This window comes from Aquila chrysaetos, chromosome 8 (genome assembly GCF_900496995.4).
Source record: "Aquila chrysaetos chrysaetos chromosome 8, bAquChr1.4, whole genome shotgun sequence".
NCBI classification, from domain to species: domain Eukaryota; kingdom Metazoa; phylum Chordata; class Aves; order Accipitriformes; family Accipitridae; genus Aquila; species Aquila chrysaetos.
The window spans coordinates 28,354,431-28,379,592 of record NC_044011.1 but is presented as its reverse complement, the minus strand read 5'-3'; the positions used below and the strand labels follow the sequence as shown (position 1 = coordinate 28,379,592).

At 44.2% G+C, this 25,162-nt stretch overlaps 1 long non-coding RNA gene across 1 annotated transcript; it reads left to right on the top strand.

Moving 5' to 3' along the window:
* Positions 1-22,535: 22,535 nt before the first annotated feature.
* Positions 22,536-24,196, top strand: LOC115344846. The gene is made up of 3 exons (XR_003924661.2): positions 22,536-22,763; positions 23,202-23,261; positions 24,132-24,196. It is a non-coding gene; the product is annotated as an uncharacterized LOC115344846 (long non-coding RNA).
* The last annotated feature ends 966 nt before the right edge of the window (positions 24,197-25,162 follow it).

The window sequence follows — 25,162 nt, the reverse complement described above, 5'->3', positions numbered from 1 at the left end:
CCCAGCTTTCTGGTTGGCCACAGATATCCCCGGGTGAAAAAGTGGGAGAGGTTGGAGTGTTTCATTTGCACCATTCAGCAGAACAGGAGATTGCCAAAACCTAGAAGAGACGTAAAAAGGGATGGGCGTGGGGGGAAATGCAGCAGAGGAGAAAGGACACTGAAGTACGAGGAGCCTTTAGAGGGCAGTAAGTATCCTTGGAGGGGAAAAAAAAGAGAAAAAAAGGAGGCTGTGGTAGGTGAGAGATGGGACAGGGTGTTCAAGGGGAAGCCAGGAGGAAATGCTCCAGGATTTTGGTTGACAAACCTCCAGACCATATCAAAATTCTCAGGCTTGTTTATACCTGACTGGTTTCTAATAATGCCCGTGTTGTGGAGCTTTTGCTAATAAGCATAGGTGAATAGTAGGGGTATAATAAATAGATCTCTGCTTGGCCCCTGCCCAGATGCTAGTGGAAATTTGGAGTTATCTGTCTTTTAAACTCAGGATGGCATGGTCCACAGTTTGGTATAAAAGTAAAGAATCAATAAAACAAAGAAAATCTGAAAACCTTGAAATGGTACGCTGTGCTCTCATGTACCATTAAATGGTCCCTCCCCTGGGAAAGAAAGAGATTCTTTGTCCCAATATATAAATATGTGTATGTGTGCATCCATTGTCTGTGGGTTGTGCATACACTGTGCCTTGGGTGCACCTAACCCGAAGGGAAAAGTGGAAGCAATCACCAGCTCCTCTTGCGTCTGTGGTCACCACTGCAGTCCTGCTCACGGTGATTCCCTTCTTCTGAAAACTTTGACTTCCAGACAAGCCGGGCTGAGGTTGATCATACCAGTCCTGAACATAGTTCTGGCCTTATTTACTCCGGATGAACAAGTCATGTCTGAATTCTGCTTCTTGGCACCATGAGGAAAACTTCACATTTCATTTGCCAGGTGTTTCTCAAGGAAATAGGTGTCTGCACCTTGTGTGTTACCTGTAATATACAGCAGGTCAGTGACCCTTAATGTCCTCTGCTTCACACATACAGAGTTATGATTGTATCAATGGCATTAGGTATTTTGTGTAATACTGGATATTTAGTTAAAATATGCCCTACCCTATCAGAAGATGCTCTTATACTGTCGTTCATTAAACATTTGCTGTATGATAACTACAATGTGCCGTTGCATTCCAGGTTTCCGGTTTTAGTTTCTCATAGTAAAATTGCTCTTATACTATAATGACTGCACAGCACAGAATAACGTGCTGCTGCACATAAATGCTTGCCTTGCCAACTGGTCCTTGTTAGTTGGTTTGAGCGAAAAACCATGGGAGAAATTTGAAGTGAGATGGCATACGAATCTGAAGCCAGGATCTAATGCACCGTAGCTGCTTTGCTAGCTTATCCATAGGTCTCCACCTCCCGAGTATGTTTCATATAATTACTACATTACATTTTTAATTATGTTTGTTTTCCTCCTTGCAGTGCCCATTTCTTACATTTCTTCTTCAATGTATATAGTACGCCATCAACATCCACATTTATAATTACAGAAGATAAAGTTATAATATTCCTGAGGCAAAACTGCATTTTAACAACTGTGCTAATGTGGAAAACAACTTGCGCAGAATAAATATGCCCTACAATTAGTGGTACGCCGACATTTTTCATGGTTACCTTACATATAAATAAACTCAAGCCACTGACATTTTTCCTGAGGGCTTTTATCTCTGCAGCCCCAAAACTGCAGACGGATTTGTTGTAAGTAACACTATCACCATAATAAGTTTGAAAACCCATTATTTTTTTTTTAAATTCGTCTGCTTTTGCATCTGCATAGCTCGGGGCTGGGCCTGCGGGTCTGATATTGTCTGTCTGATGAACCGTCGCCACGTCCTGGGCTCCCCGAAGCCTATCATTTGGCTGAGGCTAACAGGAGGTGACTGGGCAAAGCCGTTTCACCTGAGGGTGGGCCAGGTCACAGGTCACTTGTAATAGCTTCTCCATGCATCTCCAGACCTGTAAATGAGACCAGAGCCTGACTCACTCCACTCCACTTTCTTTGTCTTAGACGGATGCTCTAATCAAACAAATTACCTAGCCCATGATCACAGCCACTGAGCCAGAGATGGTTTTGCAGACACTTGTCTGGAGCCCTCCGAGCCCCCTTGACCATGCAGTGCCACTTAAAAAAAAAAGGCTAATGTTTTCCACCACAGGTAATAAAAAGATGTGCGGTCACTTGGCTAAGCCAGCCTCAGAAAAAAATCCCCAGGGACACCACAGGACACATTTTGACACGCACAGCACAGCTTACTTCAGCAAAGGGCATGTATATGAAATAACGAAGGGGCTGGCTGCCATCAGTGCGGGTGTACATGTGTTATGGCTCTACCGACCCAGCACATCTTGGTAAAGCCTAGATGCTATGTCAGTAAGAGAGTAGGTGTACCTTACCTCCGGGCATTGTTATACTCAGCTTGGGTTTTGATTTTTTTTTTTTTTAAAAAGGGGAGAAAACTGAGATGGGCAAAAAGTGCATGTGTGGGGAAGAAGGTGAGCCCAACCATAAATTAATGGGCTCACCCAGCACCGATAGAGAAAAGCATGCAGGCGTGGTTTGTTTATTGTAAAATTCAGCCTTAGGCAGAGGATTTAAAACTGATCAGCCCGCTACAAGCATATTATATTAGTCTTGTATTTATTTATTGCACAGTCCTTTAGTTTTATTTATTGACTGTCATTCCCTACTGTACTGCAGGCAATGCTGTCACTGTATTTTCTTAAAACTTTCACAATAAATTTGTAAACATAAAAAAAATTCCAGCCATCCCATATTTTTCTCCTGCATTTTCCAGACACGTTGGCTTTTGTAGAAGTGATGTTTACTTGATTCTGACTCTGAAAAAAAAGCCTAGGTACTTTCTAGTTTCAGATGTTTTGTGTGACTGTAAAAGAGAAAGAAACCAGTTTTGACTCAGAGAATGAGCTACTGCAAAAAATCTGTTGCTAATATAGGCTAATTGCTGGTGATATTTTGAGAAAACAATTAAATTGGAAGTGGGGTTACTTTGGTGTTTATTGTCTGTGACAGCTTCTTTTCGAAACAGGCTCGAAGAGCTGCTGAACTGAGGCTGCGACAATGTGCGAATAATACTTATCATCAATGCAGAGCCAGCTGGCAAAGGGGGGAATTACAAAACCGGGGCGAACTCACCTGTTAGCCATGTCAGGATGGGCAGTGAGATGTTACGTGGTCAGAGGTGGGCCCTTCCATTTACCTGTATTTACACCCTGCAGTATCGCTGTCCTTTTATTGCACTAGGACTGGGAAGAAGCTTAGGTGCCTGCTGGGTAGAGCTAAAAAATCTGTATGAATTTCATTGTTGGAGGGAAAGGTACCACGTACTGGAAGAAATACATTTGAATCACGAGTGTAACAGCTCAAGGGAAAAGTCTGGGCAAAATTCCCATGGATTTCCGCACATCCAGGTTTTCACTGCCGGTTGTCACTGTGATTAGTTCAAGGTGTAAACAGACATGCCCTCTGCAAGCAGCTGTGCTGAAAGAAGAGGTTGCCACCTACCACCAGACCTCCCGCTTGTTCTTTAACAACCTCTGCTGGAAAACGCCGCCTCCTCCTAGCCACCAGCAAAGCTGTTCGCCTGGGTCCAGCCAGTCCCATTTTGAGCACCTCCAGACCGTGCTCCTAAAACCTCCTGCTGAGATGAGGCCATTCCTGGGCAAACCTCCACCTGATGGGCTGCAGCCGTTGGAAGGAAGCTGAGCAGAGATATGAATGTTGGCCTGAGGCTACCAAAAATGCTGTGAAGACTTTGTATAAGCTGATCATATGGTTGGGTCAAGAGTATTTCATTGAGTTCTGGTCAAGCCATCACATACAAGCTACAGCAGAAATGACATTGAAGGTAGAAGAGGCTGCAGTGGTTAGAGAGACAATAATTTTCCATACAAAGAGGCCAGATCTTTGGAAGTATGTAACATACTGTTCTGCTGAACTAGCCCTGGGGCCTGCTGTAAGGGAGCAGGTGCAGACCTGATGCCGGTTACTGAACTTGGTACCACGGGGAGAGGTTGGCGCCAGCCCCAGCCCAAACCATCCTGACCTTCAGCAAGTGCTGAGCGTGTGTTGCTCCTCCTCAGTGTCAAGAAGTCCAAGTGTGGCAGAGAAGACTTAAACCCCATCTGTATTTTGGTTGTTGAGTTGCAGAGTTTGCCTTCGCAAGCTTTTCTGTCATGGCAGAAAGTCTAGAAAATACTCCTTTATATCTCCTATGAGAACACTGATGCTCACAATTATCTTCTGGCTCCAGAAGCTGGAGATTTAGGAAAAGCATCAACTGCCATCTAAGTAGGAACAAAATCAGGTGAAGAGTTTTGACAGTGAGAGGCAGTGTCTCAGGAGCTCTCTCGTTTTTGCCCTCTATGCAGAACTGCTCGCATCAAGACCTTAAACCCCCTCTGTAAAAGCTGTTTGCATGCGAGCAGATGGTATTTCATTGTCTTTTGCTAGTGATCTTGAATTATCAGCCTTTATAATGAAAATGCCAATTCAGCCTTGACTGCTCTGCTATAACTCTACCAGGACCACTATAATGCACACACCATATATACTGAATATTTATTATGGTACTGTGCATATTATTTATTGTATATGCAACATATTTTGTAGGTGAAAAATGATACCTTATCTAAGTCAATGAGCATAACCAGGAAAAATATGGCAGAGTAATCATGTGATTCATAATTGACATCTGCTCTCCAAAGACTTGGACAGAATCTGAATTTTCAGTGTATGCTGGAAATGCTCTTCTGTTTGCTGGCCTGGGCATAACCGTGCCACTGCTCTCCCCAGCAGCTCCATCAGTCTTCAGTATTTCCGTAATTCCCTGGGTGCATAGGAAAGCTGGGCCAGCACATGCTGAAAATATTTCAAGAAGTTGCAAAAAAAGGCTGATGTTTTTCAGCATCCACGAACAAGATGAGGAAGCATTTGGTTTTTTTCTGTCCACATGCTAATGAAGACCAGCCCATGTGCATCCTTAGGGTTTTTGTAGATTCACGGTGGGGTTTTATACGTGCATGTGTGTTCATGTATATATGAATATATGAGTGCCATTTTGGGGGAAGCAGCTTCTGCTCTGATTTCACCACTCTGTTGATATCCACCATATCTGGACATGGCCAGACCAGCGAGACCTCTGCAGCCTCACCTCCCTCCAGCACTGGTTCTCTTTGGTTCAATCCTATCCTAAACCCCCACTTCATAAATGTGCCTTTTTCTGACACCGCATACAGGTTCCTTGCATGTATTTGGAGCAACATATGCTCAAATTGCTGAGAAAAGAGAATGTGGGGGATAGGGGTCATTGGCTTTTATCTTTTCTGCTCCTGCTGGTCATGAGAAGCTTGTGGTGCAGTGGGTGACCTGGCTGCACTTAGGTCCTTTTACTAGGTTGTCTCATCAGCCTAGTTATTGACCAAATTTCCAGCAGATTTAATGTATTAATGGGATACATAGGCATCAGTGTGCAACTCCGCAGAAGAGGAGAGGGCTGCAGAAAAATCTGCAGAAATTACATGGTAGGTAAAGTCATATCTGGTCTACAGATACTTGTCTGAATTTAAGGAGAATAGAAGGGAGATGAAAGTGGAATTTGAAGAAGTGGAGTTGAGTGAAGCTGCTCAGTTCAACAAGCACCATGGCTTGGGAAGTTTTCCTTTTGCTGACGTAATTTTTCTTGCTTTTGTAGATTCTTCAGTGTCTGCTACTGTGGCTGGGAGAAATATGGAACCATCTCAGCCCATTGCACCCTGGCTGCGATATGCTGTCCTTGCACATGTGGGAGAGAGGGTGAGGGCAGAGAGGAGGGGAGGTTGAAGGGTTTATTAGTGTAAATAACAACAGGGACATAGTGAGAGTTTTCGAACAACCATCCAAATCACGTTATCGACAGCATCTAGAGACCAGCCCACATCTTTATTGGCATTGCTCTCACTGCAGGAACGTGGCCAAGTTTGTCTCGGCATCTGAACTAGTCTTCCTTGTCAAAGCCTTTTTTTTCTGGACAGATAAGGCTCTGTTTATAGCTCACTTAAAAGCAATAGCTGAAGAGAAGAGAGGCTTCACCACTTTGATATGCAAAAGACAACAAATTTTATGTATATATGGGGGGGAGCTAATCCTGCTCTCGCTGAAGCCTTTTGGAAGATTCCCAGTGACTTTGCAGAGACTTTGAATTACAGCCAGCTTTTGCTTTTTTCTTTTTTTTTTTTTTTTCCCTTCCCCTCTCGCAAAATGTCAGGAATAAATATTTTAATTCAAAATGGCACTGCGGTGCCTTGCAGCGCTGCGGTCCGGGCCCCTTTCCCCGGCAGCCTCCGGCACTTTTCCCGGCAGTGAGGTGCTCAGCCGGAGCGCAGCCCTTCGGCGAGCGCAGCCATGCTGGGGAGGTGCAAAAGCATTGCAGAGCAAGGCCATCATCAGGTATCAGACAAGCTGGTTTATGCATTCAAAACTCACAAAAAAATACAGAGTTTAGTTGGCTCGATGAAGTGCTGGGGAACCTGCATGCTGTTTGCAATGTGCCTGCTAGAGAATAAGACATAAAAAGTCATTTTAGAGATACTTTTAAAATATTTCAGGTCTTCTGGGTATGCCAGCTCAATGGCAGTAAAGCCAGCAATCGGTGCTTTCTACCAGCTAACCAAATCTGGTCTGGTGACGCAGCCCTTGCCCCAGGAGGAGTTGGCAGCCAGGCAGAGAGAAGGATTGCTTTACTGAGAGCAGGAGAGAAACTGGGCTTGTGAGTAGTGGCTGCAAGAAAAGCCTCTTAAAGGAAGTGTTGAATTTTAATGAAAGCAGCTCATAATGTGTAAGAGGGAGAGTGCTGTTATGCCTAACTGGACTTGCTTACATGTCTAGCCTGGGAGCTGTTGTGAAGCCTTGTAGTCTGTATTGTGGGACTCAGTGTGCTTTGGAACAGTGTTCTGGTAGTCAGTCGTCTTTATACACCCAGCATGTGCCCATACATATAGATAGGTAGATAGATACACATACATACATACATATACGTGTGTAAATCTGTATAGACATATATGCATATGTGTGTACATGTATATTTATAGACACACTGCATATTATTGAATATACATGCTATACCTATGTATGCATGCATACATATGCATATGTATGCTTAGGCTTCTGTACATTTTTATGAGATAAGCAAAACAAAAAAGAAAGAAAAATCTATATAGTGTAGATACATAACAAAATATAATATACATATTTAAGTACATCTTGAGGTTTTGCATATATATACAAATGTATATATGAAACAGGTTTATAGGTATTGTACCTTTTCAGATCATATAGAATGAGCGAGATTATGTAATGTTCATAGTGGATAATTGTTACAAAGCAAATCAGAGCAACCAAGTTCTTCTCCTCATATATGGGTGAATTTAAAGAGACTGCCTCAGTGCCAGTGTGACCGGCTTCCCCAAGAGGATTTCTGCAAGTGGTGCTTGGAAATGTCCTTGGAGAGATGGTCTTTGGCTTTAAAAAGCGGCCAGGCTGCCTCGGTGGGATGGAAGGGGCTGTCAGGAGCAGCCCTGGGGGTGCAGCCAGCACCCGACACCCACGGCATCGCTCACCCTCCAGCTCTCTGACAGTGAGCAGGTTTTCAACATGTGAACATCAGCTTTAGATATGTTTGAAAGTTTAAAAATGAATCATCATTCGCTAATAGTCCTATCTCCTAAATGCTTCTAATACACTTATTATCACATCATTTAAGCATCCAGAGTGATATTAGGAAACATCAGTCTCCTGCCAAAATAATCTGAAGTGCATTTTCTGGCTGCAGCGTTAAGTTGCTTCCTGGGGCTACTAAGCCTTGATGACTGTCTTCCAGGTAAAGCAGAGAGAGAATGCCTCCTCCTGCTAAAAGGGGTAGAGCAATATTTGTCCTGATTTCTGCTGACAATCGTTGGCATGCTGCTTGGAGTGGCTGGTGCCCTGCACCTCTGAATTTCACTCAACAAAAGAAACACAACAATGGGGGGGAAAAAATCATGAGAAAATTGATAGTGCTTCTGAAAATCAAACGGGCATCTCTGACTTCGGCTGTGTCACCTGCCTAATGCTGAAAGCTAACGCTGAGCCTGGTTTTTGTGGGAATAAACCCAAACCGCCAAACAAACAAGGCTGTTGCAAGCAAGTCGCAGCGACAGCCCAGGCAGAGCCCTCCAAGGCAGCAGCTTTTGCCAAAGCCCAGCTCAGGCTGGTGTTCCATACTCTCCCTGCCCTGAAAAATGAAAAACAGAGGTCGCTTACAATGTCTTACGGGCTCAAAAAAACTGAGAGGGGAAGCTTGTTAATAGGGACCAAACTTATGCTGGGCTTCTCAGGAAAGGAGCGTGATGTTCCTTCCCTGTGGTAGTCGGCTCCTCTGGCGTGTGCCCATGGGTGCAGTGAGCCATGGGGTCTCAGCTGCGATGCTTCCTTCACCAGAGGAGCTCTCCTGCGCCCATGCAGCGCAGGAAACTTTCCTTTTCCCCTCAGTTCCTGGTGTTTGAGGTCTTAATTTGTCAAGCCCGTGCTTTTGGGCAGGAGGAAAGCACAGCCCCGTGAGAGCAATGTGGGATGCTCTCCCCTGCGGGCAGGACCAGGGAGGGAGCAGTGGGCCATTTCCCAATGCTTTTCAGATGCCCTCGCTGAATGAGAGAGGAAAAAAAAAACCTGGAGATGTCAGAAATGCCAACACTGAAGGAAAGAAAGGACGAAGAAAAAAGCACACACACATCTGCAGCTGATTTAACTGTATAAATAAATGGTAGGTTCCTTTGGCACTCCCAGCACAAATAATTAAATGGTGCATTTGGGTTCTAGGACACCATTGACCAAAAAATACGTAGAGATAGGGAGAGAGGGAGAAAGTGTGTGTGTGTGCGCGTGCATGCATGTGTATTCATGACATATGTATTCATGGCATATATATTTGTCCTGAATCGTATGCTTATCTTTTTTCCCCCTATGCAGTTACAAATTCATTAATAAGCATGCGACTGAAATGAAAGCAGGGCAGGGAGGCTGGACAGGGCTGTGCCTCAGACCGCGCACGCGCGCAGGGAGCTGGGGGCTGCTGTGCTTGGAGTGAGGCCGGGGGTCTGGTTTTATTTAGGGCCACGCCTCGGCAGTTTTAAGACGACACAATGCAGTTACTCTGACCACAAAATGTTCTGCGAGAGCCCAACAGTCCCTGATGCCACCGGGAAGGGGGATGCTGGGAGCGGGCCAGCCCTGGCCAAAGCCTGCCCGGTGGGGCTGTCAGCAGTCATCTCCCTTCCCACGCAGCTCCTCCGTGTTAAGGTGAGCTTAACTCCATATATATCTGCCAGACCTGAGGATTCATCTCCCATAACCACCTATTTCTTTCCACTGGAAGCATGCAGCTGAGGATGGGCGACATGGATACTGGCATCCGGAGCTTGAAAAATGTTCTTTCCTCCTCTTAAAAAAATCCTTGCCAATGCTGGGAACCTGCTGCCCCTATTCAGACGAAGCTCCCTTGGCACTTTTTCTAAGGAGCAATGAAGACATCAAGCCTTATATGGATTCCATTATTATCTTGTTTTATTGTGTTGGCGTTTTATGAGGAACTCAAAGCCCACGGGGAGCAGGAAGGCACTACCATCTAAACTGGGGTGGGGAGTGGAGGAGGCACGTCGAGGCTGCCTGGTATCGGGGAATGATTTCATCCCGAGCCCTATTGTGGCGGGGAAACAATTCCTGTTTGCCAACAGGCCCGCTATTGTGCTGGTGGTGCCAGAGGAAATCTGCGGCTGAGCAGGGTTGCACAATTGCCGGTGTGGTCCCTGCCAGAGCCCTTGGCTCTGTGACGCTGGGACAGCGGGCAGGGCTCAGCGTGGCACGTGGGTACCAATATACCTTGGTGAGGCAGCGTGAACCTGGCCACGCAGCCCCAGGCTGTTATTATTTTGCTGTGAGCACTGGGGGACTGATCCATGCTGAAACACACCCTCCCCTGCTTGCTTCCCCTCCCTGTCACACCAATTTGAGGGTCCCTGGGCCAATGCCATGTGTGGCTGTACAGGCAGCGGTATGGGTGCTGTGTGGGGCACAAGCAAGAGGAGGGTGAGATGGCTTATACCACTCTTTTATTATTTTTTAAGCTGGACTCCATGTAGGTAATGTTAATACCAAACTAGAGAGGGATTTGTGGTTTAAGATCGTAAGTGGTGTTAAATTGTTTCAGTCTCCTCATCTCTTTCCCGGACTTCTTCATCCAGTATTTAGCTCATCTAAATGCAACCCTGGTGCCTCGGGCTTCCTCTTCCCTCTTCTCATTTCACCCCATGCACTTTTAAAACGGGCGTTCAATTTTAACCTGTGGACTAGGTACAGAGCTGCTTTACAGGGTATGTAAAGCGAGACAATGCTAATCATGAAGGTGGCACTGCAAGCAAGGTAGTTCAGAAGTACCTAATCTGTGATTTGCACACCCAAATTGGACTGCCAGCATCTCTGAACCGAACCCTCAAAACCCTCCAAGCCAGATACGCTGTGTGTCCGGACAAGAAATCTGCAGCCGATGCCTATCCATGAAAGGACACGGGGTCCCAGATAGTCAAAGAAGGTTGGAGGATCAATAGACTCCTTGGTGGCTTCATAGACCCCACGCAGCCCAGCTACACATTGTCTGTGGGACCGTGGCAACTTCTGAGTGCTCTAGGCTGGGTTTTAAGAGGGATGTAGGCATAACCTGTAATATTACAGATGTGTCCATGCTCACGTGGCTAGAGCTCATGAGCTAACTTCTGAACTAACATGAGCTAACTTTAATTGAAGTGGTTTGGGTGCTGCCAGCAATCCAGATCCTGTCTAGAGCAAGCTACGGCAGTGATCTAGGATTTACCCACATCTCAGAAAGGTTTCATAGCCCACCCTGAGCTCCCACAGCTCTGTCTACCCATGCTTGAAGCTAGTGCAGATATGTCACCAACTGTACAGCAGCAACATCCTCCAGCTCTTCCAGCACATAGATCTGTTTGCTTTCCATCCCCCACCTTCCTGAACCACCCCATCTCCCTCCTGTAGGGTGCAGCCCTTAGGGTTATTGTTACTGGTGCTGCCCCAAACGTCAGCACTGGAAAGTGACAAATTACCTGATTTTCCACATCTCCTTTGAAAAGTTGGAAACAGGGCCACATGTGAGCTCATCAGGGCTGTGGCAATACTAACCCAACGCATCTCTCTCCAACCCCTTAGGACTTCTCTGCATGCAAAGAGAATGGGACAACCCTGAGTGGACGAAACAGTCAAAAATGCTTTTAATTTACTTCCCGGTATAGCGTGTGGTCACCAAGCAGGGACTGGGAGCAGCCTCCAAGCCTTATCATTGTCTCTCCATAGGGGCATCTACTGCAGCACCCCGTCCGAGCAGAGCGACACATGCTCCTGCGGTGTCATGCCAGAATTTCTGCAAATACAATGCAATTTATGCACATGTGCAACCTTGTATTTTGTTTTGGGGTTGGGTTGGGGTTTTTTTCTGTCATAGGCTGCTGGCAGATCTGGTACTATTCCCTCAGCCTGTTACGAGTATACGCTGAGCCATTCCCAGCCAGTTGGAGCTTTTCCACAAGATGGTACTCAGCCCAGTCTGTAATTGAAACAGGGCACGGATGCTCCTGGGGAAAGCAGACGTCAGCCAAAAAACCAGGCCGTGATAGTCAGAGATATTTAATATACAAATAAGAAGTTGTTTCATAAATATCTTATAAAAACTGTAATTTACTTCCCAATATTTTAGCAGATTATCTTAATGCAAACAGCAGATGTATTTTGGAATGACTAGACAAATGTTTAGTGAAATTAAAGTTATTCATGTGCAGTCACACAGGGAATATTTGCATGATATTTTACTAATTGCTCCAAAATCTGACTTGTAGCAAATAAACAAACAGGGGGAAAAAATAAACCAGCAGAAAGATTAGCCCCAGGCCTCTCTTTTTAAGTTCTCTGAGCTTTTCTTCAACTGCTCAACTTTTTTCTCTGGCAGCCTGGGCTTCTTCCCCAGTGTCCTCATCGTTCTTCTCAGGCCCGTTATCTTTTTTGCAGACTCCTGGTTTTCCCCTGGTAACTGGATTTCTTCCAAAAGGGGCTTGATTTTCTTCTTCCCTTGGAGTCCAAGTGCCCTTCCTTGGTCTGCAATTCTGCCTGCTCCAGTTTCTTATTGCTTGGCTGTAGTCAACAAGGCCAATTTCCAATTGTCAAATTTCCTTAAGCATTTTGGGAAAATACTTTGCTATTTTACCTAGCTCAGAGGTTGCCCCAAATAGAATTAGCCATACAGAAAAGCCCAACACAAAAGGAGTGGATGCTTTTTTAGTGGCCAGGAATTCAGACTTGGGTTACTTTAACCTTCTCTTACAAGTTTCAAGTTACAGCAGCGGGAATTGAGTTGTAGTTGCTGATTGTTATGACATTATTTTATGTCAGGTCTATTTATTTGCCCTCCTGGAAAAGAGAATGTATTTCAAGACGTCAAAATATTTTGTTCGCCTTCATTCGATTGCAAGAGGAGCCTTAGGTGAGGTAAGAAAAAATGTATGTTTATCAAAATTTTGGTGCGCGGTAGATGGTTACATGTTTGTATATATTTCATACTCCCAAATTGAAGGAATGCTGAGGGTGCAAAAAATCAAGCTTGGGAAGTTAGCAAAGGTCAGAATTAAAATTGATACATCTTATATAGAAATCCCCTTGACTGCAGGAGCAAGTGAGCCATAGCACTGGAATGAGAAGCCCTCAGTTTCACAGTACAGCTGCTTTTTGCCCAAGGTACTGGAGTATCTAGCAACAGTGAGTGCCTCTTATCACCCTTCTGTCAGCCACTGTACGTGGATATGTAATGCACTTTTTACCTGGCTTCTACAAGCAAAGGGGAATTTTTTTAAGCATCTGAGCCTTTAAGAACCCAAATCCAATTGTAAGTCGTGTCCCCAACACTGAAAATATTCCCTGTTACGAGCTGGATTCTGGAGGAGAATCTGGGGTGCTTGGAGGGAGTGTGTGCAGCCGCTCTTTGGGAACTTCATTGCCTAGACAGGCCAGCGAGGGCCACCAAAACTCAGGTGCAACTGCTGCTTTATTCCAGTGCAAAGCCAGGGCAGAGGTTTTAAGCCTGCAAATTAAGTTGCTGGGCTTTGCTCAAGAATTGCTGTCCATAGGGGAGCAGGGGGCTATGAGCTGCCGTTCCCCACAGTCTGTGCCTGGACAGCATCCTGGTTTGCTTGGGGCGTTCATCAAATCCTGGTGTCCAGCCTGATGTGGGATGCACACCTCCTCTTAGCTCATTTCATGTGCATTTGCAGGATCCTGCGTATCATGCTGGCCGGTATTTGCATTTTGACTGGCATTTTCCTGGTGTTTGTGAGGTGCAGATAGATGGGGATGCTGAACTAAATGCACAGGTAGGTGCTAAGGAGTCCATAAATAATATGATCAGCTGTACATCCCAAATAGTCTTCCGAGTTTTTGCTAAAATACTTCTGTAGGGTCAGGCGTCCTCTGACCTGGTATTTTATTTTTTTACTTGGAGCAACCAAGGTAACACAAAAGGTGACGGTTACATTATCTGACTGAATAGGAAAAGTGAAGGGGAGAGTGGGGCATCATTGTTATTATTCTTTTTTCTTTAGAAGAGGGGGTTTCCATTCCTGAAGTTTACGTTTTGAACTCACTACAGTCTTTCTTTGGCCTCTCCCATCCGCAGGTCGCCACAGGAATATGTAAAAAGGAAATGTTTTATTTTAACAGAGTCAAGCAAAGTACATGAAACACACCCTTGCCACTGCATAGCATTCCTTAAGTTAAATTGCAGAACCCAGCATAAACTTCCCCCCCCCCGCCTCAGTCTTTTATTTTGTTGAAAAGAGCCCAAAGTATAATATTCTTTCAGGAAGCATAAATTGTATTGCTGGAAGTAATAGCGATCTCCTAAGCAAAATCCCGTAGGACTCACACCACTCTGCTTTCTGAAAAGCTGTATTCAAGTACATCCAGTGTTGCCTCTTTCCCGGCGGGCGTCCCGAGCGCTGCACTCATGGTCGTGCACAGGGAGCTGCAGACGATGCCAAAGCAACTGGATGTATTTGTGTTAGGGTTTTTCTGGTGTTTTGGCCTTTACAGGCAGTCCTGGGTCTCAGAAGTAGCTGTCAGACTTCTGCCCAACCATCCTAATTTTGGTCCTTCTTCTTGCCTTTCCATATGCATATGTAAACGCCCATGAATGTAAATAAAAGTTATGTACATGCATGGAGAGGGAAATAGATGCATTTATCTTGGCTCAAGACAAGCGGCATCTCCCCAAGGAGCTATTTAGGAGGTTATTGAGAAACCAACAGTAAAGTGTGGTGGGCTGTACCTTCCTACATGTATGTTGCAGAAATTATTGGCATGTTGCTGATGTTTATGGCGAAAAAGTAGTTTATTTCTGGGCTAAGAAAGATTCCAGTGTAAACACTCAACTGGCAGCTAGCTGGAAGTTTGCCACTTGAAGTTAAAAGGCCCGTGACCAATGGTGTCAGATTAACATTTCCAAGTTGGACAATGTACAAATGGTGTTCTTGGACTGGAATAGAAATAGATGAAAGTGGTCTACTGCAGTGCAAATAACAAACTGGCAAACAGCTGGTCATTGGAAAGAGAACATGCTATGGGAATATGCTTTCTGCAGAAATACTTTATTTTGGAGATAAGCATTAACAATAGGAAGATGAGGCTCGTTTAACAAGAACCATATGGTCTCATCCTGCTTTTATTTCACTCAATGGCAAAGCCCTGGTTGTCTTTTGTGGGTGCGGGATGGGGATTACTGATAATAAATAAGAAGTACAATAAGTTGCTTGATCCACTGTCACCCTTCAAAAGGTGTAAACAGATTATTTTTAACCCACATGTTGATCTTTCAGGAGACAATAACTGAAAGGAAACAGAATTAAAGGTGTTTGTTGAAAAACAACTTCTTCTGACAAAATAAATCAAGACAAAGATCCATTCAAGACGAAGTTGTCAAACTGTGCGAAATGAATACAGCAACATTTCCAAGCTGATAAGTGGAGAAGCAGTGGATGGGTTCATTCAAAAAAAAAAAAAAAAAAAAAGTTTGGATTTTTGTGGGGAGAAAACAATAGCCTGTAAGAAGTAGCTTACATGCAGACAGGGGAATAAGGCAGGGACTTTGCTGAGGTTTAAGTAACTACACAATTTATTTTGTTAGCATCATAATTAAAGATAACAGAATTTAGCATCGCAGTTTCAGTATAGTCGCAAAATTGATTTGTGCTACAAAAGAAAAAAAAAAGAAAAAGCAGGCCAAGGGAGTTGCAGCCTCAGTGGAAAATCCTGTTTTGGGAACTTTTCAAGGATGTAAAACATCGTCTTGAATTGTTTACTTTTATGGGTAGGAAGTAAAAAAGAAGTGAAGTAAGAGTGGAAATGGCATTCTTACCACAGTTGGAAGGTCGCAGTAAAACCAATACAACTCAGCATTGCAAACTCATTTTTAAAACTGGCTTTGGTTCTGGTTTTTTTTTTTTTTTTTTTACAGTGGCTAAGGTTTGTTATTTTGGTCACAAAAAGTCAGCAAGATGGAAACGCTATTCATTATCAACAAAAATCAAGATTTAAACATGAAAAAAATATGGATCACGTAGGCAGAGGCTCACGTCTGCCCTTGGGTGTAAGTACTCAGTCCCATTGATTTCCATGTGTCTGAAGACAGCTTATAACAGTCAAGGATATCAAAATTATGTTATGTTACATATTTAGATACATCATATTACTAACTCTGCTGGTTTTGCTCCCAAAGTTTCTTTTTCCTCTCTTTTTGCTTTAAAATATAGCGAATACTTGAAATGGAGGGAAACGATCCACAATTTGGAGCACGTGAGGATTCAGATGTTCAGTTCGACTGTCTTACTTCATCTCCTCTTTCAACTTTGAACACCCCTTCCCTGGGACTTGTGTCTCCCTTGTGTTTACACTGATGGCAAAACAGCCTTAAACCATTTCTGTTTCTTTGGGCTCCCGATGCCCACCTCAGCCCCTCCATCTGAAAAATGCTGAGTCCCCAGCCCAAATTTCTGTAATTTGGAAGTTGTTTCGAGGCAGCCCAACGCTAAGGTGATCCCACACTAGTTTGTTGTGCTTGTGATGGAAGTACATGCCAAGTGTAGTCCTGATCCAAAGCTCCTGGAAATGCTGGGAGGTTTCTCCCACATGACTCAGAGCAGGTTGTACACAGGTGAGCCCTGGTGGAAAAGGACTTTGGATGCTAACACTTTCAGGATTCATTTTTTTCCAGGTTTCCAGCAGTTCTCCAATAAAAGGGAATGAGAGCGGACTTAGGCTCGGTGTCCGTTTATAGGAGCAGTATTAATTTGGCAATATTACCAATAAATAAACAGCCATGCTCCCCTAAAGAGTGGGACTGCACTGCCCCACCATCCAGCTCCCCCAAAGCTGGGGGGAACCCTCTGATTTCATCCCGCTTACTCCCTCACTTTTCTTTTCCCCAAGCAGCAGGGATAGCTGAAGAAGCCCGTCATCGTTTTATTGCTGTTTCTAATAAACACATATGGTGATGCATATAACAAGAACAACAGCGAGTTGCTATTGTTCAGCACACGGCCATATGTGGGCTGTCCAGCGGCTCGGCAGCTGCATCGTGAGCGCTCAGGAATGTCGATAGCCCAGAGAGAAAGGAATGATTTTTAAGGGCTCTGAGCCTCACAAATAGTGTGTCTGCTTTACATACCGCTGTTGCTAAAACAACTTCTGACCATGGTGTGCCAAAAGCATAGATGCGGCGTTAGTCACTGCAGAAGTTTATAAGGTGATTAAATTGTTAGCAATTGCAATGCAGAGGCTGAGAAATTAGCTGGGACCATGTTGAAGGGAACATTTCAATACAAAGAACCCCAACTAAATTTATATATAAAAATATTTTGTATGTATATACTTACATATATATGCATCTGTATGTGTATATTTATACAGTTTGTACTTTTTTTTTTAACATCAGAAACTCAGGCACTTGCACATCTAGTACTTCACATAATAAAAACTTTGACCCCAGCGCTAATCCATATTTATTTTATCCCATTGTGCAAGGTTGAAAGGCATGCGATTTACCAATAGTTTGTTCTCTGTTAGCTACATTTCCCTCTGGCCTCATACGGCTCTGCTTGGGCTGGATGATGCATACTTGAGTGATGCAGAGGCAGCCCAAACGTGATGGTTGGGATGCCTTGCGTACATCTGTGTTTCTAACACTCTTCTTTTCCTGATGCCATATTTACACAGCAACCTGACTGAAAATGAACAGCCCATCTGTACATCTTCATTTTTCCATCAGTGTATTTGGGGGAGGGAGAGAGAGACTGTCATTGAGGGAAAAGAGAAATAAAACTTAAAAGCAGGCAAATTTGGACAAACACGGGCAGGCAACTGTATCTTTATTTAAGCACTTGAATAATTTAACTGATTTTGTGTGTGTGTGAGATGCTGAGTACCTACTGTAAATAAGAGGAGTGAGAGAGAAAAAATTGTAAGGGATCCAAAAATCAACTACTTGCATATGTCTCTGAGCATGGATTTTAGCAATCTGATTTAAATATCAAAGTGCGAATGGTTTTGGTCAGTGTTTCTAATGCATGGTGGGAAGTCCTGGGTGTCGTACTCCTTCTGCATATGTATCCCTTGCACACACCATCTTCAAGGTACACAAATTACCTGTATAATGGGACATGATTTGAGTAACCCATAAAGCCCCAGGAAGAACCACATCCAGAAACCATAGACCAGCTCTGACTGCCAAGACCCACAACCATTTTTGCCCAGTAAACAAAACCACAAACATTTGCACACTCAGATATCCCAACAAAAAGTAAATGTTCTTCTCCATGATGTACTTTTCAGTATCTGTAGCGAAAAAAAAAAGAGTGGAAAAAAAATTTGATTTCTTTTTACTCCATCGTAGGCAGTTCTTTCCAATGGGTGAAGCTGAAATGCCCACACTGACTTTCCTTGAAATAACGAAGGGCCATATTTCCCCCCGACAGACATACATGGCTTCCAGTTCCTCCTGGGAGTGGTGGCAGGACTTCAAAAACCCTCCACGCCAAGGCCTGCTTTTCAGAGGTCCCCAGCATCCCCTGGTTCCTGTTGATTTGTAAGCAACGTGCAGCTTGAGATTTTGCTTATTCCTCAGCTGAATCTTTCAAAACTCGTGATTTCTCAGCATGAGTCAGTGTTTTATGTAACCCCAGCATGCATTCCTCCAAACCCCTCCTGAGCTTGGAGCGCTCTGACAGCCAACCTCAAATTCTTCATCCTCGCAGCTGACAACTTCGGTCCTCTGGCAGCAGCACGACAGGCTCCTCACGCTGCTCCTGGGGGGTTTCAGGGCCCCAGCATTGCTCTCCTGGGCACTGCGGGGACCGAGGCTGGAAGAAAGCTGAGCTGGAGGAGGGAGCTCCACTCCCCGTGGGCAAGATGTTGGCCTTTCTGCAACAGAAATGCCCATTGCTGTTTTTGTTTGGCTGGGTTGTTGGTTTTTTTTCTCTTTCTAAGCATCAGTTTTATCCATGCCCCTGCCAGAAAAAAACATTTTTCATGTAAAAGCGGTAGGAAGGGAGGACACTAGTTTGCTGGATCCCACTTTCTGTTGATCCTCTGCAGACACCTCCGATGGCAGCTTCAGTGCACACTCCTTGCACCCTGCTTCACCTGGAAGGCAGCATCCTGAAGTTGGGCACCTAAAGATCAAGAGGTGGATTATTACACCCTAATTATTTTTTCACCATTATCTGTGAATGCACTGAAATATATAAAAGCAGATAATAACAGTGGGAGAGGATGAGAAGCTAAACCCTGTTTTTAATTCCATTTCAGCTGATTTTCCCCAGAGAGGTGGAAAAATCTCGTCCCATGATGCTTCCTCTGGCAGCTTCCCGTGCCCATTTTTGGGGGGAACGCCTTGCTAGCAGGAGAAACCCTCCCCGGCCTTTTGGCATCAGCACAGCTCTCCCATTCCCCCGGGGCCAGCCGGGAACCCTCCTGCCACTGGCAGTAAGAGGGATGCGGTTTTGGTTGGTCACCCTGTCCCCATCACAGCCAGACAGGAGTCAGCGAGGAGCACTTATATTCCTGATGCACAATTTCTTCGTCCTTTCTCTTGGAGGGGAAAAGTGCCCTTTTTCATTTAGCCAGTGCCTACCTTCTCTCTCCCTACAGGTGGTAGGAATCACAGCATGGTAGAACCTAAAATGGCTCTTTATCCCCCCAAAATAAAGCCCCAGTTTACTGGAGCTGGGGCTTGTGGACATTGAGTTGGAGACATTGCTTTATTGGAAATGTTTGAGGATGTAGGAGAGTAAAGTGTGAGGAAACATTGAGGAGCTTGATGCAGTACAGTGGGAAGTGGGTGGGAGGGGTGGAGAAGCCATGGGGAGGGCTGAGGCACCCCCAGTATTTTATGTGCAGCCATTTGTACCCCAGCCTGGCTCTGCTTGCTGTTTGAAACATAGCAGATGCATCCAAGTCAATGAAACAAGTAGCTCAGAAGCACATCTTGGGGTATTTCTCAGGTATTGTTGGCCTTTTTTTTGTACAAAGGGCTGATTGCTTGTCATGTGCAATCAGTACTTCAGATTTAGGCCCAAGAAAGAAAGATAGAAAAAAAATTATAAAAAAAAAAAAAGGCACCATTTTCTAAAATAAATGTTATTATGTTGTCTTACCGTCTTTAATCCCGTCTATGTAAGTGTGTACAAATATATGCACTCAAAGGCAAAAATACCTCCTGATGATAAAGTAGTCCCACACCAGAAATGCTTTACAATATTTAGAGAAACGATGCAGGAATGTGAAGATCAACTGAGAGGGAACACCTGCCAGTCTGCTCCACTAACCTACTTAGATGCAGCTTGGTAACAGCAAAATAACCTGCCATCTGATGCTCTGGATGCTGTGACCGTGTGCTGCCATTGTGCAGACCTCGGGTATGGAAAGCCTTTCCTAGCAAAATGATAGGATATTTCTTGTCTTCATTAGTGCATAAATTTTAAATACGTGTTTGGAGGGTGATGGCCAAGTTTCATAATTGTAGTGATTGTAGAATGTGAGGAACATGCACCACAATGTTGTGATTTGTCTCTTCTTCCTTGGCCATGCAACAAACCAGCACCTTTCCCAAGCTGAGGGTGTTGACACTTTCATTCCTCCAAGAAAGGACTGTATTGAAACTTTTTTTTTTTTTTTAACCAAAGTGTATCAGTTGGCATTATAAAAGATGTAACCTCTCCATACATGTGCGCCTGGTCCGTAGGGATATGTAACAATTTCAGCACTGGCAGCCTACCTCGTGCTTGGGCAGGAGCTAACAGGTTGGCAATGGTTTTTCCTGAAGAATTTGGGTAAAATCCTTTTGCAGCTTTCTTTGCCTATGGCCTGCTTTTGCTTTTTTTGCACTGCAGACCTCGAAAGCAATCCCCTCGGACGTGGTTATATATATGTCACTGTAAGTGAAAGAGAACAAAACAAATAAAAACACAACGAGGCTCTTTCTCCACGTTGGTACTTTCTTCAAACTTTCTACTGAGGATTTCCAACTGTATTTGTTGTTGTATGGTAAGGGCTCTGAATGAGTTTATTGATGGTAGCTGGAAAAAAAAGGGAAAAAAATGAATGAAATCCCTTGAGATAGAAGGTATGTCATGAACTTTCCCAAGTTATTTGCAAATGTTTCTGCCAGTATCAATAAATCCCTCACATTTCAGGATAGGCTACATTAATTACAGGATGGCGTTATGTATTTAAAGGTTGCTGAAAGTTATATCTGCGATCAGTCATGTTCGAGCTGCACTTTCACGTGAAATATTTGTTATTTTAATATGTAGGCATGCGCGCAAGCAGCAATAGCAACCATGATGTTTTAATAGGCTTTTATTAGTTGATACTCTCCTTGTAATCTTGTTTTACAGTATGTGCATTCAATGTGTTTGTGTCTATGCTCTTCATGCACACATCGCAGGATGCCAAAACATCCTTCTGCTTCCTTGTTTCCAACCACTTAGTCAGGCACTTGAATGCTTTCCAAATCTTGTTAAAAACCAGAAATAGCACTATCACTTCTTCTTGTCAGAGTGCACAGAGAGGATGGATGGAGAGGGCAGTGGAAAGGTAGAGGAGGAGGCTGAATGGCTGGGAAGTGGGGGGATCTTCATGGGTGAGCTCAGTGATGGGTGCTGTGATGCCGAGACCTGATCTGGGGCTTCCCGCTGCCTCGCTGTGAGAAGCAGGGGTTTTGGTTCACTTGCTGGGTAGAAAAGCTCTACGAAGATGTTCCTTGTACATTACCTCCAATTTAAAAAGTTTACAAAGCAAAAATTCCGTGCCCAAAAATCACAGGGTATTTAGCTGAGCTGACATGGATTACTTATGTTTATATTTTAAACTATGCTTTTTTTTTTTTTCCCCAAGGAAAATTTAAAGTAACATTCAAAAGGGGGAGGGGGGGGGCCCATCTGAGTAAAATAGATTAAAATATCAACTTTATTTTATTCACTTTTTTTCCCTGAAACTAAACTAAGTAGAGACGCTCAACTTAGATTCAGTAAATGCTTTGAATGTGCATTTCTGGTGAGTTAAAAATCGCTCCTGAGGTTGTTCAAAGTGTTTCAGTCAGGTGCAGTCTTGCTGGGTAATGCTGGGATCATGCAATGCTGGTGGTCCTCGTATGTCCAGAGAACATACTCACTGCTTTTACCTGTGTTTTCCTGATTAGACTAGATGTTTTCTGGTGTGTATCTCTTAGGCAAGGAAGCATTAATTTTGGCTGGAGGCTGGACACTGTGTTGTAATAAAAAAAAGAGCAGTATTAATGAGTATTAACTAACTGGATGCTCACAACCAGAGAGAGCAGGGGAGGGTATTTTCCCTTGAATTGCTCTTGCAGATATGGATTCTCTGATGTCTACAGACAGCTGAGTTCATCCTGTTGTCATCACAGGAGGCAGCCATGGTTGCCCTGTTTCTCTGTCTCCATGAGGTGGGAACATCTGTCCAGTTTGACTGCAGTCACCCAATGGGTTTAAAAGTGTGTGTTGATGCAGGCGTGTGCCCACATACCCATACATCCACAGAGAGTGTGATGAGAAGCCCGCCCTTATAGCCTAAAGAAAGCCAGATAAAAATAATGTTGCCTTAGGAAGCTTATGCTATGCCTGAGTAAGATGACTACAAGGCTCCCACTGCCTCCTGAGAGGGGTTGGGATTTCCAATTCAATTAAGGAACTTGCCAAGGAGTCGGGGGACAGCCATTGCTGGCTGTCTACACAACAGCCCACATTTGTTCATGGTCAGCAAAAAAGCTGGTCAAATAACATTCATCAGATTGTTTACTTGGCATATCCTCCACAATCGGAATTAACTTTACAGGGGGTTTTTTTGCCCAGATGACAGGCTAGATGCAGGGCTTACTAATATAATTATCAAAAGTGGTCCTTTGACAGGTCTTGGGAGAAAGTTTGAAGTCAAGTGCCAGATTTCTCAGTGGAGCAGCGTCTGTGGCCCCAACCAGCCACGTACTGAGGAGCACATGGCCACGTGCCGAGACTTCTGCTCATAGTATCTCCTTGTAGACATGGCCTCCATCAAACATCATGGCAGGTAAGAGCTATCCAAACCAAGTTGGGAGGCAGGAGTGCATCTCCTGGGGGGGGGGGGGGGGGGGGGGGGGTGCTGATGGTGTGTCAGACCACAGAGCCTTCCACCCTGTTACCAGACTGGGGCAAAAGAGTCACTTCACAGGGAGAAAGAAGCAAGTGAGGAGCTCTTATGGGATGGTCCACCTCCTAGAGATAGCAAGCCTCAGCTCTAGCCCGCAGGAGGCAGAAGTGGTGAGAAATAGTGGCATATTTTTCACTTTGTAGAGGGTATGGCTGGCTTGATGTCATGGGTTGGGTTTTCTTGCTCCTCCAAAAGCAACAGACATGGGTGAGCCTCTCCGGTTGTCAGCTTGTGCTCAGTGCAACGAAAATAGAGGACAGGTCATGCAAGCTCACATTAAATCACATTTTTCAAACGCGTGCTGTCTTTTTTTTGCAGGAGAGCAATGACCCTGTTTACCTCAAGGCTGGTGCACTTTTGGAAAGTGAAATATATAAGGTAATAATGATGGCGGTAGGGAGAAAAATGTCTTTCATAAGAAAACATGGTACATAAACACACAACACAGCTCAGGCCTCATCTTCATTTCACCCATAAGAAGTTTGTGCAAGTGCAGAGAAGTCCAGCTTTTTCTCCTGCCCCCCAAAGAAACATAATCCAGAGTTTATATCAGATGGTTTATGAGAGTTTATTGGAATATCCAACAGGGTTCATGTAGTGTGTCATAAGGTAAAGCCTGTTCATTGGTGATTTACAAGCAGTGTGTGCCGGTGTTACTGTAATTTATAGACCACAGATGGTCAAGAGGTGCCCCTGCTGACTTGTAGCTGAATAAGAAGCTGAGCCCTGCGTGTCATCTGCTGCAGGTACCTCCGGCTCACTTCCCCAGATTAGTGCTGATCGAGATCTGCCTTCAAATTCAGAGGGTCCCGAGTCCTCTGCCTTGCAAGCTGGGGCTGTTTGGGGAGGGGAGAGGCTACAAATGAGTAAGGCTGGGGAAAAAAAAAACCCCACAAACCTATCAGAATGGCACCAAAGGAAGATTGCTTTTTAAAATAATAATTTTCCTTCTCAAGGCTGGTACTTCACTTGATGGGGTTTTGTCACCTGTTAAATGGAGATGGAAGAATGTCAATCCTCCCTTTCATACACTGGTCTAAGACAAACATAGCCTCTACAAAATTTATATATATTCATAAATCTCCCTTGTAATGACCTCTAAGATAGAGCCTATCTTTGTTCTCATCATTTTACCCTTTTAGGTACTTACTCTTTAAATATATTTTACTATGACTTTCTTTTCTGCATCAAGTTTACCTAAGTCTTTGCTTCTTTAAACCTTATTAAATAATTGTCTCTTTATTCCAGCACCTCTTTCTGATCAACCGGGAGTTTGCTCCTGGACAATGCACCAGGAGGAGGGAGGACAGGGCTGGCAGCACGTCCCATCCAAATCTTCAGGAGACTTATTTTTTTTGGCCAGGGGATCGGGCCCCTTTTCGCTTTTAATTTCTCTGGTTGACAAGGTTCATCACATTGCCTCGTATTTCTCCCAGATGTGTTTTTGTCTTGCTGCGTGTGGCCTTGTCCTGCCCGCAGAAATACCACGGTGGTCTCTGGCAGGATCCAGCAGCCTTCGGAGGGACGTGCTGGATCCAGGGACACCCAGCACTTGGCTTGCCCGCTGCAGCAAGGTCATGCATTTTAACAAGGCACCGCCGATCCCCTTTTTAAAAGGCATTGATTATGTTTTCTTAAAATGGGCTTTGAACTCGGCTGACCCTTCGCCGGTAGGACATTTCAGGGCTTTTTTCTGCCTGGACCACGCTTGACACCTGTTGGCAAACACAGCTGCAAATGCCACTGCAAGAAACCCATGTCCAAGCTCAAAACTAAGTGGCTTCATTTTTTTTCCAAGAGTAAACACATAAGAGAATTTGGTGGCTTCTTTAGTTAATAAAAAGAAAAAAAAATAACACAACTTTGTTTTGCCTTATCAAGATGGGGGGAAAAAAACACCCTATAGACAAAAGAAGCAGAAGGAGAGCTGTAATGGAAATAAAATTGACAGCCTCTCAAAACTCAGGTGGCACTTTCCTTTTCCAGTTAATTACAGTTTTAATTACATGGCTTCTTGTGACTCCTTGATACCTAATAAACTAGACTCTGTGGGGCGGCAAAGTTGAGTTTTGCTTGAACTGCAGGTGTAAGGCTCAGCATGAAACATAAATCAACTTCTTAAACATGTTCCCAGGGTGTGTTCAGGCTTTTTCTTCCTATTCGCTTGTAAAAAATCACATCTTTTCACCATTGTTGGGAAAAGAAAAAAAAAAAAAGATTGAAGCTACAATGCAGTGAGTATTACCTTTGTGTCTTTGGATATAAAAATCCCCTTTTAG